Raw genomic sequence first — 20685 nt, forward strand, 5'->3', positions numbered from 1 at the left:
GCTGGGGTTTTATAAATTTAAATGAATATTTTCATATGTAATCAACAATATAAATGTAAACAACAAAAATCGACAATATGAATATAAACAACAATATGTGTTTGGTGTGAGAGCACCCTCACTCTCGCAATGGTCAACTTTTGTTGGTCGTGTGCACAAACCGACGTTGCGAGCGCATCCAAGTGGGAAATTTTATGCTAGGCATGCCCCTATTGCGCATCCCAAAGCATCAAAACATCAAGAGTCATACCATACCGGTGCGATCTCTCAAGTGCCCTGAGTCCAAAAAATTGTCAAAATTTGACGGACTGTTTCTTCAAATCCAGGACACATATGGTCGATCCATTTGAACCCGTGGGGTTGGGTAAGGCTCTTCTACAATGGCCTATCTCGGTTTTGACGAGTCGGAGCCATTTTCAATTGGTAACATTTTTTGCTTGCTACAAAAACCATCAGTTGCATGCAATGCAAAGTTGCAAGATTGGCTAGAATTGATTTGGTTCATCGTGTCCACAAAAAAACATCACAAGAACATCTGAGTGGGCAGGTTTATGCAAGGAATGCCCCTATCGTGCATCCTAAAGCACTGGAACATCGAGAATCATACCGTACCGGTGCGATCTCTCAAGTGCCATGAGTCTTAAAAATTGTCAAAATTTGACGGATTGTTTCTTCAAATCCAGGACACATATGGTCGATCCATTTGAACCAGTGGAATCACATGAGGCTCCTCTACAATGGCCTATCTTGGTTTTTGGCATTTTTTTGCCTGCTACAAAAACCGTCAGTTGCATGCAATGCAAAGTTGCTAGATTGGCTAGAATTGATTCGGGTTCGTCGTGTGCACAAACCAACATCATGAAAGCATCTGAGTGGGAATTTTTATGCTAGGCATGACTGTGTCATGCATTCCAAAGTGTTGGAACTTCGAGAGCCATACCATACTAGTGTGATCTCTCAAGTGCCCTGAGTCCAAACAAATGTCAAAATTTGACAGACTGTTTCTTCAAATCCAGGACACATATGGTCGATCTGTTTGAAATTGTGTGGTTGCGTGAGGCTCCTCTACAATGGCCCATCTTAGTTTTTGATGACTCCAAGCCATTTTCAATTGGTAGCATTTTTCGCCTACTGCAAAAACTATCAGTTGCATGCAATGAAAAGTTGCAAGATTGGATAGGATTGATTCGGTTTATCATGTGCACAAATCGACATCACGAGTGCATCTGGATAGTTAGGTTTACTCTAGACATGCCCCTGTCATGCATCCTAAGGCACCAGAACGTCGAGAGTCATACCATAACGGTGTGATCTCTCAAGTGCCATGAATCCAAAAAATTGTCAAAATTTGACGGACTATTTTTTCAAATCCAGGACACATATTGTTGATCCTTTTGAACCCATGGGGTTTCGTGAGGATCTTCTATAATGGAATATCTCGGTTTTAGACGACTCTGAGCCATTTTCAATTGGTAGCTTTTTTTTGCCTGCTACAAAAACTGTTAGTTGCATGCAATGAAAAGTTGCAAGATTGGCTAGAATTGATTTGGTTCATCGTGTGCACAAATCGATGTCACGAGTACATCTGAGTGGGCATGTTTACACTATGCATGCCCCTGTCATGCATCCCAAAGCATCAAAACATCAAGAGTCATACCATACCAGTGCGATCTCTCAAGTGCCCTAAGTCCAAAAAATTATCAAAATTTGACGGACTATTTCTTCAAATCCAAGACACATATGGTCGATTTGTTTGAACCCGTGGGGTCACATGAGGCTCCTCTACAATGGCCTATCTCTGTTTTTGACGAGTCAGATCCATTTTCAATTGGTAGCATTTTTTCGCCTGCTGCAAAAATTGTCACTTGCATGCAATGCAAAGTTGGCAGATTGGCTAGAATTGATTCGGTTCATCGTGTGCACAAATTGATGTCACGAGCGCATATAGGTGGGAATTTTTACACTATGAATTCCCCTATCATGCATCCCAAAGCGCCAGAACGTCGAGAGTCATACCATACCAGTGCGATCTCTTAAGTGCCATGAGTCCAAAAAATTGTCAAAATTTGATGAACTATTTCTTCAAATCGAGGACACATATAGTCGATTTGTTTGAACCCATGGGGTTACGTGAGGCTCCTCTACATTGGCCTATCTCATTTTTTGACGACTCCGAGCCATTTTCAATTGGTAGCATTTTTTCGCGTGTTGCAAAAATCATCAATTGCATGCAATGAAAAGTTGCAAGATTGGCTAGAATTGATTCGGTTCGTCATGTGCACAAACTAATGCCATGAGCAAATGTGAGTGGGAAATTTTACACTAGGAATGCCCTTTTCATGCATCCCAAAGTGCCAGAACGTTGAGAGTCATACCCTACCGACGCAATGTAGAAGTTGCTTGACAACTTTTTTGACAATTTTTTTGACAACAATGACATTTTTTGCTCAAATTGTATCTAGTCTCAATCTATAACTCCTATGACCCAATAATGACTCAAATAATTCTCCATGATTATACAAGAATCAATAATTCTCATGATTGACCAGGGACACATCAAATATACTAAAAAAATAGTCACAAAATATTGACACAAAATAGTTACAAAACATTGTCACATATTATTCAAAACTTTGCCTCTAAATATGGTAAAATAAGCTCTTGGCTATTTGATTATACAAAAAAATGTCTTACAAATCATCTCATGGGATTTTATACAAAATTTGGCATTAGAATATGTGCGATTCAACTCATCGCCATTTTAATATACAAATCATCTCATGGGCTTTTATACAAAATTTGGCATCACAATATGTGCAATTCAACTCATCGCCATTTTAATATACAAAATTTACCATGTACATATGTAAAAATCAGCTCATTGCCATTTAAATATACAAAATTATGCCCCTAAACATGTAAAAATCAGCTCATGGGCATTTATATATACAAAAAACGAATATAGAACAATTCGTCGACGATTTATACAAAATTCTCAAATTCATTCTACTCTGAACCATAGAATCAATCAAGTGAGCCTTTAGGATCGGCTCTAACCCGTATTGTGTCAAGTATTGCCTCATGGTCAGATTCACGAACTTTGCATAAAATCTTCTTATGAGGTCTACCATGATACTTAATCAAATGAATATTTGTTGCAACAACAAGGTTAGAGAAATGAAGAATATGTCTGTGTGTTTCAAAGTCCTCGAACAACCAAAACATGAGAATTCTTGATAGGGTATCTCCGAAGCCATGTTCCTGTCAAGACAACAGACCCTATTGGGTACTCAATACCCTCTCTGTCAATGATTGTGGTTGTCAATTTTCTTTTTGGCTCAACACAATGACATAAATAGTAATCTGTTCCTTCTTCATTGTTCTCTTCTGCAACAACTGCATACACATGACTTGCATTTTGTAAAGTGTTAATTAATACCAAAAATAAAGTATGATGTATAAAAAATGAACCAAAAAGAATACTTGCAAAAAAATTAACTCAAAAAATCACCTGAATCCACTAGGTCGGATACATGGTCAAAATCCACTGATGTCTCCATCTGGCTCAATTGTAGTGATTTGGGAATTTGATATGAATCAATGAGAACCAACAGTCTACAAGACCATTTGTCAACCCACTCTTGTGATTCACATTCTTCCCACAAACAATACATGCATGAAGAGAAAAAACATACCATCTGTTTTGTATAAATTACCAGTGAACTTGAATTTGAACTCATAAATGAGTGCATGTCACTCGATCCTACAACTGTACAACAATCTAGATAGTTTTCAATGTTAGATTCACTGATCAACCCAAAATATTTATAAACCATTGACATACTTGGATTACCTGGACCCATCGTATACTTACACCATCGCACAATTTTTTTTGCATCTATCAACTCAGCACCACCTTCCTACTTCAATTCTTCTCTAGCTAGGGCTCTTTTCACACAGCTTCTACACCATCGTGCTCTCCCTTACCATGTCCAGCCTCAGTGAAATTCCAAAAATGTTGTATACCACTTGTCATATCCATCCTTGTCAACCAATAAAACATCCTTGCATTCTTGAATTGTGTGGTGCAGTTATCTGACCATATTAAGTGTCGGTTGTATCGTATGTTCCTTTCCCTTAAACTATCATAGAAAACTTTAAAGCATCCTTTTACAAACTCCGATGAATGAGAACGATCATCACTTATGTAGAAGTGATACTCTCTTACAAACTTTCTATCCTCCTTTGTGTTATCATCTACATGCATGAATTGCACTTCATTTTGAGGTTGTAGTGTATAATTTTCAGCGAAATCAACGATAGAGACAATGGTGCCAAGAGGAAATGTGTCCTTACATAAATTGAATTGCTCATCTAACCATCGAGCTCTATGTGTATGCATTATGTACTCATAAACTAGTTTCTCTTGAAACATTTTCATAAATTGAGCTACACATATATCATTTTTCACTAGCTCACATCTCTTCAATTCTTTTCCATCTTTAACTCCATATGTGTCTATCCTGTATTTTTTGAAAGAAACTAGTTTCGTACCAATTTCATGTGTGCTCTCCAAATGTACGCATCTTGGTAAATGTTGCAAACCACCACATCTAGCACAAGAAACTTCCAAACAAGGCATCTTATAATAAATGCAACCATCATGTCTATTACATAGCACACTTGAAATAAATTCTCTTACCGACTTAGGAGGTGCATGTATATTACATTCCTGCAAAGCATCGTTAGTGTGCAAAGTAGAACAAATATGATGAAAAATATCATAATGCATGGAAAATTCAATATGCATCCTACAAAAACACATGGTGCATACATGATTAATCTTAATATAAAACGGTTTTGCCATTTCAAAAAATCTTTGAGAAATTCTTATTTGAGGAAACTTTTGAAAGAATCTTTCATAAAATTTAGTTTGAGTCATATCCAAATAGTGTTTGGCATGTGGCTCTCGATTTGCAGACCCAATTCACCTTCTAACAACATCTCTTTGGTTGGGCGAAAGTCTTGTGTTTTCATGCAAAAAATTTTCAATGAATGATTTTATTGCATCAACAATAGCCTTGTCTTTGCATGGTAGTCTACCCAAGAATTCCCAAAGAGAATTATTGTTAGGTTCCTCTAATTTTTCCCGCCTTTTTAATGCTTTACTTAATGTTGTTCTACTAATGTTTAATGACTTACTTGTTTTGCTTATCAAACGATCATTTTTTTTTCTTGCTCATTATGGTTGATGTAATGACACGTCGAGTAGCATTAGAATATTTAGTATGTGATTTTGAATCGATAGCTTGATATGCATCAAGTAGATTTCTCACAATAGTTCTTTCATTGTTACTTTAAGATGATATTAGGCCTAGAATTTTCATTGTCTCTCTAAAATTCAAATTTCTAATCATTTGAACAATTAATTGACATATGGTGGTTTGATTTAAGTTTTCAAAATAGTTTTACCATATTCTTTTAACCATTCTCCTACAAGTTCGTTCATTCATTTTATTGGGCATTGGCTTCAATATATTCTCATCAATGTCAATTAGATACTTTGGTTTCCTACGAATGATTCTAGGAGGTGTTAACATTGGTGCATTATGTACATTCAATTCATCAAGTAGAGAAGGTGTAATATGTTCATCATTTAATTGATTATTCAATGCGGTATCTTCTTCAATTGCATTAGGTTCATACAGTAAATCAAATGTCTCTTCTTCAATTAAATTAGGTGTATTATATTCGTTTGGTAAATTGAATTGAGATGTTGAGGATGACATACCTTCTTCTCCCATTGTTCTTATGTCACGCAATTTATTCATACGACTCCTTTGTCTTTCCTTTTGAGCCTCTCATTGTTCCATCGTTCCTCACTTGTTCTTTCCCATGGTTGATATCAGTTGTCCTAAATAGAATCATATTATATATATGTAAACAAAAGTTCATAAGCAAACAAATAACCATAAATATGCATCTTATCACTCTTTTCTAGAATCAAAATATTAAACAATCATAATACTATTGGCAAAAACTAATAATAACAACAATTCAATCATTTGAAATCATGCAAAAACAAAAAAAATCACTTACTTCTATGTATAAAACAATGATAGAAGTGCAGACACAGTTCTAGTGGGGCCTTCAATGACCTAAAAAACTTCTTTTGAGGCAGTTGAGGCTCTTGGGAAACTAAAACTATGTCTATGTACTACGTATGCACTACATTAATAACCGCATACACGCTACATTAATAATCGCGTACATGCTACATTAATAACCGCGTACGTGTTGTTAGTCCATAAAATGTTGGCAAGCCCAACGGTATTATTTTTTCCCATTCTAGACTAATAAGTAGCGTGTATGCGCTCCTAAGCTTAAAAATGTTATCTCAGGGTAGCGAATAATGGGCTCAGTACCCCGTACAAGTAATAAGTACCATGTACGTGCTCCTTTGCCTTAAAAAAATTATGGCAGGCAATGAACTAATAGTTTCAGTACCCCGTACGCGCTATTGGTAGTAGAGAAGATGTGAATGAAAAGGAGAGAGAGAGAGAGAGAGAGAGAGAGAGAGAGAGAGAGAGAGAGAGAGAGAGAGAGAGAGAGAGGAGAGTAGGAGGAGGGAGAGAGGAGAGGAGCGGAAGGAAAAGAGGGAGGGAGAGAGGGAGAGAAGATGGAGGAGGGTGGGATAGAAGAAGGGGTATGGAGGAAGGGAGAGGGAGAGTACTAGGGAGGGAGGGAGAGGAGAGGGGGGAGGGAGGAAGGGAGGAAGGGAGGAAGAGAGAGAGGAAGAGAGAGAGAGAGAGAGAGAGAGAGAGGGAGGGAAGGAAGGAGGGAGAGGGAGAGAAGGAGAGATAGAGGGGGAAGGGAGGGAGAGGTAGAGGGAGGGAGGGAGAGAGAGAGAGGTAGAGGGAGGGAGAGAGGGAGAGAAGAGGGTGGGAGAGAGGAGGGAAGAGAGAGAGAGAGAGAGAGAGAGAGAGAGAGAGAGAGAGAGAGAGAGAGAGGACACATAACACCATATGATAGAAGAAGAGAAAGAGGGATGGGGTATGGAGGAAGGGAGAAGGGGAGAGAGCGAGAGAGAGAGAGGGATGGGGTATGGAGGAAGGGATAGGGGAGAGAGAGAGAGAGAGAGAGAGAGAGAGAGAGAGAGAGAGAGAGAGATATCGAATCCAGGACACAATATGACCCTTAGAACACAATATGACCCCTAACAACATCTAAGGGGTCATATGGTGTCCTAAGGGGTCATATGAAACTATATTATCCTTTAGCACACCATAGGACCTATAACGACACCAAATAGTGTCCTAAGGGGTCATACAACACCATATGATCCTTTAGAACACCATATGGTGTTGCTATGGGTCATTGGTGTCCCGAGGGTCATATGACATCCTATGACCCCTTAGGATACTATATGGTGTTGTTATGGGTCATATGGTGTCTTAATGGGTCATATGGTGTCTTAAGGGGTCACAGGTGTTGGGATTTTTTATGTTTATGTTGTGATTATCATTGATGGACACACACTTGCATTGAGATCCCCTTTATATGTATGAGTTAGAGCACAATCGGTATTTGTCCCAATCGGAATGTTGTATTATAGTCTTTAGACTATTGGTGTTTTGCAGAATGTGTTTCCCGGTCTGAAGCGGCATGTTGACCCCAAGCGGTTCATGGATCCCAAGTAGTACGAGCAATTAAAGTGGCATAACACATTTTTACCAGTCTTCATTTTTGACAAATAGACAACTGGTATATTGTATGAACCGGTAATACTCTGTGATGAGTTACCAACCGGCATTTTGTGATGAGTTACCATCCACCGATTGTTTGACGGTACTGACACTTTAACGGTGACTTTTGTGTTGTGTTACCAAGTATGTCTAGGTTCATTGAACCTAGGAAATTGTAATGTAATCCTATTGGACCGACATGAAACCAGATTCCTTTATAAGGACATCATGTCTAGGGTTTTAGGTTGTTGATGTGGCTGTAGCGAAAGTTTATGTTGTTGCTAGGGTTTAAGGTGGTTGAGGAGTTGGAGAGAATATGAATGTGTAGAAGACTAAAGTAATGTTGGAATGCATTAGGAACGAGCTATCAAGGATCTAACCAAGCAGTCTATGCTATTAGCTAGATCAAACACTTGTTGATTACTCACATCTTTGACAAGTCTGTAGCCCTTAATTGGGTAGGCCCAAAAGCCTTTTGTAAATCCTCTAACAAGGTGGTTCACATCTATGGATCTAAAATCCTCTAGCAAGGTAGTCTTTAATCAGACTTATCTCCTAGCAGAGATTGAGATTCCTAATAGGATCTATTCTATTAAAGAACATTGTAAGACCTTAACCGGTTTGACCTTAACCGGTATGGTTCCTATTCTGCAGATAGTTACTTGTGAGTTCCATCTCACCATGGTTTTTCCCATTTGGGTTTGCACGTCAAAATCTCTTGTGTTATGGCGTTTTTGCTTCTGTGGGTGAATGCATTATTAGCTATTTGGTTTGCATGTGTGTTAGCTAGTTTGTCTGCTAAACTGTTTTACCAGTTTACTGTTAGTCTTGCAAAGTGTTTAAGTGCAGAGATTTTTGGCATACTAATTCACCCCCCCTCTTAGTACTCATCAATTGGTATCAGAGCCAACCTTTCTATAAGTTTAACCACTTGGAAAGAGATATGGGGGAATACTTTATAAGGTAACTTACTCATCGGCTCATTCAGTCTGAGCAAGCCTATGATGATCTTATGGTCAAATACAAGGCGTCTCAAGCAAAAAGGAGAGAACATGCAGAAAAGTTGATGGAGCTATCTGAAAATAGTTCTTCAGATGAAGCAGACATGGATGCCCTAATTGTAGAAGTAAATAAGTTGAATCAATCAAACTCCAACCTAAGAAAGGAGTTGGAAGGACTGACTATCTAGATGTGTCAAGAGCTTGAGAACTGGAGGAAAGCTGAAGATCTGGTGAAAGAAAGAGATCATGAGATCTCCAAGCTAAAACAAGAGATCAGTGCCCTAACTACTCAACTCCATGCAAGAAAAGTGGAAAAGGAAGACATGCAAGATGAACTGAATAGTGCCATCTCTGAGAATGAAAACATGATGGAAACAAATGCTGCTAATTCCAAAGAACTCTTTGAGTCAAAGGAAATACTTGCTAAGTTCAACAAGAGCACTGTCAAGCTAGAGCAAAAGCTTGAATATTCCAAACCAGTCAAGAATACTAATGGACTTGGCTATTCTGGTCATGAGGAAGGTGAGACCTTTGGTACAAATGTTGGAGCATCAAAGAAACAACCAACATCAAAGGGTAAAGGTAAGCAAAAGTTTAAACCTGTTTGCTTTAACTATCTTAAAGAAGGACATACTACCAATGTGTGTAGGAGTAAGGCTTACAACAATTTTCCTTATTTTCTAAATGATAAGCCTAGATCCTATAGATTCAATGGTAACTGTTATGCATGCAACAAGTATGGGCATAGAGCATCTGAATGCATGTCTGATATGAACAACACTCGAAGATATCCTCAGAGGACCCAAGGAGTTGGTCCTGAACCTTTTGTGAACTAGAATCACAACCGGTTTAATGGCTTCAATCATCAGCCAAGAAGTGGTGGCTATCAAGCGGCAACCAGATGGAGATCAAACTGTATGGTCTGTCATGGTCATGGTCACACTGCTGCAACATGCAGAAGGAAGAATGGAAACATGAACAATGGACCTTGGAGAGCACCTGGGTTGGTCTGCTATCACTACAACATACCGAGTCACGTTGCCAGATTCTGTAGATCAAGAAAGAACATATCTGATGATATGCCGGTCACTTCGGAAGGAAACATTGATGTTGACACCGTTCAAGCGGTTATGATCAAAATTTGGAAGAAGAAACCAGTGGTGTTACTAGCGGAATTGGTTTCTGCACCTAGTGTGGAAATTAAGGAACCGACAAACTAAGCTTCAGAAAAGCTTAGGGGGAGAAAACAGCGAAATGTTTCGAACCCCCAGTTGACAACGGTAAAAGACCTTAACCGGTATGAGATACCTACCATTTGGTGGAAGACTGGAAATGGTAACAGGCAAATTAGGGTTTATGCCCTAATAGTGGAGCATTTATTGTGGTAGGTGAGGAATATGTTTAAAATGATTTTTCAAATCATTTCTCACTATTAGTTTTTGAATGAAGAAAAGTTTTCCAAAGAGTAGAGCGAAGAAAAGGTGATTTGTACTGAGATTTTGAGAAATTGAGAAACCACGAAAGAGATTCAAATTCAAATTGCAAACGGTCAACTGAAGAACGCAAAGCGGTGATTCTGCAACCGATAGAGTGTGAAGTGAAGGAGAATCTGAAAGCCTTAAATTCACGTGTTTCAAAAGGTATTTCTTGAGTTTTTAAGTTTCTATCATGGCTTCGGCATCTCATACCAATTATAGTGCATCTGTTGAGTCTGCAAGTCTCAATATAATGCCCTATCACAAGTTCCAGCTAGTGTTATAGTAGAAGAAGGGATTTCTGATTACATAGATTGCAAGATTGAAGACCTAGGGTCTCTAGCTATCCACTCACAGCTAGGTTTGTTCTATGGACAAGATAAAAAGATCAAACCAGAGTATAGTATCTTGGAGAAGAAGAAGCTCCACAATGTTGCTTATGTCTTGGAGGATTTCATAGATGATCACATTAGGATCATTCTAAGAAGAGTTCATGGTGACAAGATGTACCTGGAAAGAACACATGATATAACACCACAAGCAATTCATGTCGTCACCGGTTTCTGCAATACAAGGGATGTGCTAGCCCTAAGGACGGTAAGAAAAATTGAAATGTCCAAGCTCACCAGTTCAGTGAGCGACTCATGAGGTATGACCGTTAATTCTATCAAGGATGACCTGGTGAAGTATGCATGTATGGTGATTGGATACCGGACATTCTCAACCAGCAGAATTAACTCTGTATCTGCTACAGCGGTAAATGCCACTTACCGGATGAGCAAGGAGGATGCATCATTTGACCTATGCACCGGTATGCAAAGGCAACTCCTGTTGAATTTGAATTCGATCAAACAGGATAATGCACTGAGGTTCAAGTTTGGACAACTATTGGTTGGGTTGTTCTTTTACTTTCAAGGATACTTCCCAGGAGTTGGAGACATTCAGTGGTCGGTGGACCAACCGGTTACCAAACAAATAAAGGAAAGTTTGCAAGCAGTGGGAACCGGTTACCTTGAAGTTCTGAACAAGTATTTTGATGAGTTCAGATAGAAAATGAGCCAAAGAATGAGAATATCAGGTGACATTGTCAAGAAATATGAAGACAATATCTATTTCACCATCAAGGTGGATCAATGCATAATGGAGGCTGTTGAACCTAGAGTGGAAGAAGTGGAGCCAATGGGCTATGAGGTGATGTATGATATGCTAGAAGGGTATGCCTCTACCCTTATTGCCTCACCGCTTGATCCTAAGGCAAAGAGAACCGACACCTACCTAGAGAGGATAACACCAGTTGAGGAACCACCAGCAAAGAAAGGAAAAAAGCCTTCAGTGAAGAAGGGAAAAGAAGTGCCATCCGCATCTGCACTGGTTACAACAACAAGTCCAAAAGTGACCAAATGGTCACCGGCCAAGAAGAAACCGGAAGCGGCACCGGCTAAAGTCTTCGAGAGGAAAATGAAGACAAAAAGCAATACACCGGACTCAAAGGAAACTATGTCTAAGGAGCAGCCGAAGAAGGTGAGATAGACAAGAAAGAAGACAAAGAATGAACTGGCATCATCTGCACCGGTAAATATAGATATCTCTTCCTATAAACCTTTGACACATTGTCAAAGAGCAATAAACAATATTAGGAGAAAATTGCTACATGATTTAATTGAGTATTTTGATGACTTTAATGATGATGAAAAGGAAGCGGTTGAAAAGGAAATAATTCAATATTTATGTGTTAATGATCGGTCGCCTTCAAAAATTAGATCTGTAACAGCAGATTCTTTGTATAAGTCCTTAGACAATAAATGGCGCATTGCCATAGAGCAGGAACAGGAAATGAGAGAAAAAGTTTTTGCTGAACATTTTTCTGATGTATCAAATTCAGAGCTGTTCAATGTAATGAACAAATACAAAGGTCTTTTCTTCATGAGAAGAAGAAGACTCCTGTTACTAGAAGGGAAGGGTAAAGAAGTGCTCAAGGATACACACACCTATGCTCTAGAATCTCTGAAGATGCATCGAGTGGCTGAAGCCAACCGGCAAGCTAAGAAAGAACCGATTATATCCAAACTAGATGAAGTACTTTATGATGAAGGAAATCCGGTTGATGAACCGGTCGACACTATTGAGGAGAAGAGGAGAGAAGTGGAGAAGAAAAAGGCTGAAGAGGATAAGGAAAGAGAAGTGGCAAAGAGTGCCCAGATGGAGACTCCGAAGGCAACTGGTAGTCAAGCCAAACAGACTGACCTCACTAGTCCTATTGACCTCCAGTCTACAAGTGAAACAGAGCTGATGCAGAGCATCAAAGTTTCCCAAGAATGGCTTGAAAACATTCAGAGGAAGAAGGAGCAGGATGTAATTCAAGTGGTTGTGGACACTCTTACTGGTTTGATACCTAGTACTAACCTTCCCTGCACTGAATCATCACTGGCCAAACTAAAGCTCCTATGCACAGTAGTGGATGATCAGGTGCAGAGCCTAGAAGAGGCAGCAGAGGCAAATGTCAAGAAGGAGCATCAAAAAGCTCTTAATATAGCTTTGGTGAAGAAGTTGAATGAGCTCCGGTCTAAACTGAAAAAAGAACAAAAGGATATAAGGGATGCTCTGGATGAAGGGAATCTACTACTTGGCAAGATCTGCCAACCCCATCTATTCTATGATGATGTGCTAGCTCAGAAGCAAAAGCTTCAAATGGACTTACAGTCCTACATGAGCACATTCAAGCCACCTTATGATTCCTTTACAACTTATGGGCAAACCGTTCACCGATTTCACATCCAGTAAGCAAAAATGGAGCAAGAGATCGACACCCAGTCTAGAGATTTGCAGGAGCTACAACTAGTTCTACTCCCACGTCTGCAAATTCTTCAAAAGTGCTATCTAAATGTGGATGCCTTAACAGTGACACAGGAGATAAGCACAATTGATGCCATGGAAGAACACATCTCCCAGATGCAAACAAAGAAAGAAGTAGCCACCTCCCTACTTGAGTCCTGGTCTTTATCGATGAAACAATTCTTGCAGGACTTTAAATCTATTTTTGACAAGTATTATTCCTTATTGTCATAAACTTTTATTATTTTAATATCAAATGAAAACAGGGTTGTTCAGTTGTACTTTGTCATTGTTGGCAAATGGGGAGAAGAATTCTATTTGAGAGAAGTATCTGGTAATCAAAATTTTGATATATTCTCTGAATATCTCAATGTTTATGCTCTATATGCAAAATTGTTATAAATTGTATTGTCAAAGGGATAGTGTATATGCTTAGGGGGAGCAATTTTGCTAATGGCATGATTTTGTTTTAAAACACTTAGATGTCAAAATTTTATTTTTCTAAGTGTTGCCATCATTGCCAAAGGGGAGATTGTTGGCATTTTTTATGTTTATGTTGTGATTGTCATTGATGGACACACACTTGCATTGAGATCCCCTTTATATGTATGAGTTAGAGCACAACCGGTATTTGTTCCAACCAGAATGTTGTATTATAGTCTTTAGACTATTGGTGTTTTACAGAATGTGTTTCCCGTTCTGAAGTGGCATGTTGACCCCAAGCAGTTCGTGGATCCCAAGCAGTACGAGGAATTAAAGTGGCATAACACATTTTTACCAGTCTTTATTTTTGACAAACCAGCAACTGGTATATTGTATGAACTGGTAATACTCTGTGATGAGTTACCAACCAGCATTTTGTGATGAGTTACCATCCATCGATTGTTTGACGGTGCCGACACTTTAACGGTGCTTTTTGTGTCATGTTACCAAGTATGTCCAGGTTCATTGAACCTAGGAAATTGTAATGTAATCCTATTGGACTGACATGAAACCAGATTCCTTTATAAGGACATCAGGTCTAAGGTTTTAGGTTGTTGATGTGGCTGTAGCAAAATTTTATGTTGTTGCTAGGGTTTAAGGTGGTTGAGGAGTTGGAGAGAATATGAATGTGTAGAAGACTGAAGTAATGCTAGAATGCATTAGGAATGAGCTATCAAGGATCTAACCGAGCAGTATGTGCTATTAGCTAGATCAAACACTTATTGATTACTCACATCTTTGACAAGTCTATAGCCCTTAACCGGGTAGGCCCAAAAGCCTTTTGTAAATCCTCTAACAAGGTGGTTCACATCTATGGACCTAAAATCCTCTAGCAAGATAGTCTTTAATCGGACTTATGTCCTAACGGAGATTGAGATTCCTAACAGGATCTATTCCGGTAAAGAACATTGTAAGACCTTAACCGATCTGGTTTCTATTCTGTAGATAGTTTCTTGTGAGTTCCATCTCATCGTGGTTTTTCCCATTTCGGTTTCCACGTCAAAATCTCTTGTGTTATGGTGCTTTTGCTTCTATTGGTGAATGCATTATTAGCTATTTGGTTTGCATGTGTGTTAACCAGTTTGTCTACTAAACTGTTTTACCGGTTTACTGTTAGTCTTGCAAAGTGTTTAAGTGCAGAGATTTTTGGCATACTAATTCACCCCCACTCTTAGTATTCATCAACATGACATCATATGACCTCTTAGGAAACAATATGACCTCTAATGACACCTAAAGGGTCATATGGTGAGCTAATAAAATGATATATTAAATTTAAAGTTATGAATAGAACATCGTACAATGAGACTCCTAGCAAAAAAACAACGAGGCTTCGCTAAAAAGTAAGTGTAAGAGCTTGACCTAACCCTAAGAGTACTGCCTAAGTTCTAAAACATATGATGCTATTAAATTTGCAAGGTTATAAGACTGATCTCGATTGTGACTATAGGAATTACACACTTGATTTTTTTCATGGGTATGTACCATTCCAAGTTGTTTGACAAGTGATGATCATCATATACTACCACTGCCATGCATACAACAAACTTTAATTTCTTTAGGTGACAGACATTGTGTAACAACATGGGAACTCTCGTATACCCACCACGATCATTCTCTAGGTTATCATCTGTGTTACTCTCCCTCTTTCTCTTCTTACCTATTGTTCTTTGATTATCTTTATCTGTTGAGTGGATGGCTTTCAAATTTTGCCTCCAAGCTCAGGTTCACCTGATTTCAGAAAAAAAAGTGTCCAGTTATACCCCCCTTTTCTACCACCATCTTTGTGCACTTACCCTTATATATGAGTGTATTTCAATACTAAGATTGTCAATCCTCATCAATGGATCTCCTACTGGATTATTCAATATCTCCAGAGGATTGAGGCAAGGGTATCCAATCTCTCCCTTCCTCTTCATACTAATGGTCGAGTCCCTAGGAAGACAGTTAAATGCTGCAAGAGAATAGTCATCTATTCAGGGAATTAAAATTACCAGTGGCTTGGAAGAAACCTCTCATCAATAATTTGTTGACGACACCATGCTCTTTGGACATACTGATGTTCAAGAAGCCAAAGCTATAAAAAAAAATTTACAGACCTACTCAATTGTGTCAGGACAAAAAATTAACACTACAAAGTCAAATATTTTCTTCTTCAACACTGAAGAGAAAATAGTAAACAAAATATGCAGAACCTTCAAATTCAATAAAGGCATATTGTCGTGTAAATATTTGGGCATCCCCTTGGATAAAGGTTGCAGATCCTCAAATTTGTGGGATCAAAAATAGAATTATCTCATGAAGCGGGAAATGGCTATCCTCGGTCAACAAGGCCACCATGATAAAATCAGTACTATCTGTTATGCCCATATACCAACTCTCTTGTATAGACCTACCTGTAGTTAAAAAGAATGAAATAAATAAATACATTAGAACCTTCTTCTGGCAGGGTGCTAGAGAGAAATTTAGAATGCCTTTGATGGCCTTGGAAAAAATATGCAATCCTTAAATGAAAGGGGGATTGGGGATAAAAGATATTATTCTATAGAGAAAATCCCTCGGGGAAAAATTGGTATGGAGAATGCATAACAATCCCCACTTAAAATGGGCTAGAATCCTATACAACAAATATCTCCATAATAATGATCCAACTAGCATCTTTAGAGTATTCTCCCCCTCCAAGGGATCCAGAATATGGAATTTCATGATGAACTGCAAGGAAATAGTATCAAAAAAGCTAACATGGAATCTAGGGAATGGCAATAAAGCGCTATTCTAGTTAGATTCATGGGGAGGCTACCCTGCAATAGGTAAAGATAATAATTTTGACACTTCTAGGGTAATCCTAGAAGGATTAAGGGGTGATAAGGTTGCAGACTACATTAAGATAAAAATAGTGGAGGGTATTAAAACTTGGAGGTGGAAATCGTTTGGAAATTTGGGTCTACCAACCAATGAGTTAAGAGATCTAGAAAAGATATTGTTGTCTAGAAAAATTTCTGTAGGTAGGAATGAGGATGAAGTAATCTGGGCAAGGTCTAAGAATGGTAGGTATAGCACAAAAGATGGTTACAATATTCTCATGAAACAGGTGCCTGATATTGCTAAGGACATCCCATTGGAACTCTCTTGGGATAAGAGATGCCTTCCCAAAGTAGGACTATATGCTTGGCTATCATTACCAAATAGAGTCCTGACTGCAAACATATTCATAAAATTGGGGTATGAAGGCCCCAATAGATGCCCACTATGTGAGAAGGAAGAAGAATCAACCAATCATCTCTTAATTACCTGCAAATATTCTCATAACTATTGGAGGTGGCTTAGAAAATAGATGAATTGGTACTCCCCCAACCCAGAATTAGTCATGGCTATGTTTCAGGCATGACCCATCAAGAACAAAGGGTGTATGTATGATGGGCTTTGGGTGGTGGCTCCCTCAATGCTTATTTGGGAGATTTGGAAAGAAAGAAATAGGAGAATTTCAGAGAAGACAAGTTGGAATGGAAGCAACTCACAAACAAGATAGAGGCGGCCATAATAGAACTAATCAATAGTCACTCTATGAAAGGCCATAATAACATGGAAATGACACAGTGGGATGATAAAATGAGATTAAAATGGACTGGCTTAAAGATTCCCCAGTTTATTGGGGATGGCCCTTCTAGATCTATTAAAAAATGCAAAGACTATAAGTGGATACCCCCAACTAAGGGTTAGGTTAAACTCAATTTTGATGGAGCCTCTAAAGGCAATGCAGGAGTGGCGAGCATCGGCTGCAGCATACATAATTCAAAGGGAGAAGAAATAGCTGCTCTAGCCCATCCTTTAGGATTTAGCACAAATAATGAAGCTGAACTCAGAGCTCTTGAGGAAGGAATTAAATTATGTAAAATCCTGAAAGTTAATAAAATTAACATAAAAGGTGACTCTGCCATCATTATCAATGCCCTCGGGAAAGGGGATGTGCCCAATTGGAAACTCAATGCAAACCTTAATAATATTGTTAGTATGGTCCAACCCTTCGAAGGAGTAACCTTCAACCACATATATAGGGAAGGTAACTCCAGGGCGGACCATCTTGCAAACCAAGCTGCAGATAGAAAACCTAGTATCTACATAAAGCCTGGCCACTCATCTATAAGTTGATCCTCTTAATAGTCAACAGTGACAAGCGTTTACTAATAGAACCTAAAAATTGTTAATAGAAACTATAAAATATTTCCTTTAATTAAAATAAAATCATAATTCTTACCAAAAGAAGTATACACTACATAATTAGCAACCAGATCATAGTTAAGTAAATACAAGGCCCCTTATATATATAACACCAATATAGCATTTAAATTCAACATATGTTATGATACTCATTAATGGATAATATTTACTTCCACACAAAACTATAGTTTCGAGGAAGATGAGATGTCAATTAATTACTACGTTGGCCTCACAACATAAGGAGTAAGAAACCAATCTTACTTACACGCTACCATGATATGGGAAGATGTACTTATATGATCATTTTTTTTGGCAGACGGGAAAGATCTATCTTAATAATAATTACAATTCAACATCAAAGGCATGCCCATTAATTAGAGCGGTATCTAGAAAGTTCACCTCTATCTTAAAAAAGTTTGACAAAGTCGTCTTCATTCATGGTAGACGCTCGCTAAACTATCTAATTCCCTCTGATAACAACTTCTTAGATAGAAACCATGGATACCCCAGTAAGACTGAAAAAGCCTGAAAAGACAAATGACCTTCATTGGGGAACTTTCAAGGGATAGGTTGAAAAGGATCATCAAATTCCCCCATGAGTGGGTGATGGATGTGGTGGAGCACATCCTTAGCTGGGAATTCTTAACTAATGAAGATTGAACCAGAGCCAATAATGACATTGCGGCCATGTTCTTAGAGTCCAAGATGTATATTGAAAAGGACATAGATATTATGATGAGCCTATCCAGAGAAATCTTCAAGGCTTCAATTCTGGTTGAATCAGATAGGGTTATGGTCAATATCAGCAATGAGATGACCATTCCCAAGCCTTCACACTATGACACTTTGATTATAAACAACAACCGGGTTCCTAGAAAGCCAATATTGGTTATTCAGGACCATGAGGCCTTCAACACTAGGGTGGAAGAGATACAAAGAAGCATTGAATTTTTCCTCAACCTATTCCACCTTCGTGCGCCTAGGAAGGTGACGTGGTTTGAAGACTACCTCAAGCTACAGGGCATTGAGCTTGAAGGAGAACCCGACACCTTGGATTCTACAGAAGAATGATTATATACCCCAGGCGAGCCCTCTTTCTTTTGCATTTTTTTGGTCATATATAATATAGCTAGGGCTTATTGTTAACTTTGTATAGTTTATAAAGTTCTCTCTTTATACTAAAATAGAGGCATATTATAGCTAGAAGAAGATCCTCCGAATAGACTATTATACATAAGATGCATGTGTAGTCAAACTAAGACATGTGGAGTAGTTTTGAAAATCTCAATGCAAGGTCTGGGTAAACTTTGAATTTACAGTCTGATTAATATATGCTAAGGTTATATAGTGTTTATTGCAGTTTGGACATATGCAGTTTCAGGCAAGTGTATGTTATTGCGCCCTGTAACAGGCAGTAATGGTGCATTTTGCAAGCATAACCCTAATTGCTCTGATAATTTTGGTTTATGCTCAAATATATAGTACTCAATGTAATTTTGCTAACCCTCTCTATGGAAATATTTCCTTGCATTAAAAATAAGAAAAATGTTATAAGCGAGTTGTTTCCTGGATAATCACCTGCAGGGGATCCAATAGGTAACGTGGTGTATCCATAACATGTAAGCTATTGTAACACATTTTCAGATTGTGTGTTCCCATTGAGATCCAAATACACTAGCTTATTTAGAATATATATATATATATATATTTAGACATATATATATATAGACTTATATATATAGATATATATATATACACAAATATATAATTTTTAATATATATTCATAACTATATATATTGACATTACCATTCTTGTTGCCCCTTCGTGTCTGGCGGGTGGTTATTTTGGTGCCTTCCTGCCCGATTTGTTTCATTGGCAGCCTCTCATGGTGGACTGCTCCCCTCATGGTTATTAACATTATTAGAAGTGCACTGTTAAGGAGGATAACACTAGTGATTATAGGATAAGAGTAAATCTATGCATAAAATATTCATCATTTTAAAGATATGCCAACTTGTCAGAAAATTGTCAGAACAGGACAAGCCGAGCCCTATTTTCTGCTACTTCAAGACTCCCTATCAAAACCAGGAATGGGTCATTTAGGTCCTGTGTAAAATGACAAGTATAATCCATGCAAGATATGGCCTGTTGGGGGACTTGTGGTGTCTATTGTATTAACTCTCAATATAGCTTGTGAATGTTGAAGGTTGTTATTTAAGGCAAATGAGTTTTGAAGGTTCTGTGTTCCTTATCCTATATAATACTATTTGTTAGTATTGGGTGAGCTAAACTTCATGTTTTTCCTTAAATACAAGGATGTTGTATAGCCTCAGGAGTTAAAGGGAAGATATGAGTTCCTTTTATCCTGAAGTCAATGCAAACCAGAAGCATCTTGCTGGGTTGATTTCAGAATACAAGACTCTGTATCCTCCCCTCTGAAAGTACTATTGATTTTGTGTAGCTGGTTGGGAAGGTAAGTAGACAAATTTATGATGGACCCATTTTTTCTTACTAGTAAATGCTACTTGCCTGGAACAAGCACAAAAGTATGCTAAGAAAGTATCTATCTTACTATGGTCAATGAATATCTTAGATGTATGATTAGTTATGCATTTCTCTGCAAACATTTGAATTGGCTACAGTGATATTTATTTATAAGATCAGGGGTGTATGATCCTTTCACATTAAGCATAAATATGATTAAATAACAACATATTCCCAAGATATTGAGGAGGATATGGTTCTAACAAATTATATTCGATAGATGGATATGTGTTTTGGTGTTTTGGTTTTTTGCTATGTGTAGGAGTTATCAGGAAAAAGAGGAAATACATTAGGAACTAAGAGTGCTAGGAGAGGTTTAATAGGCAAGCACCATGAAACTACTCTGAAGCCATATAAATAATACCACCACAACAGTACTGGTGAAA

This window comes from Cryptomeria japonica, chromosome 7, assembly GCF_030272615.1.
Source record: "Cryptomeria japonica chromosome 7, Sugi_1.0, whole genome shotgun sequence".
Taxonomy (NCBI): domain Eukaryota; kingdom Viridiplantae; phylum Streptophyta; class Pinopsida; order Cupressales; family Cupressaceae; genus Cryptomeria; species Cryptomeria japonica.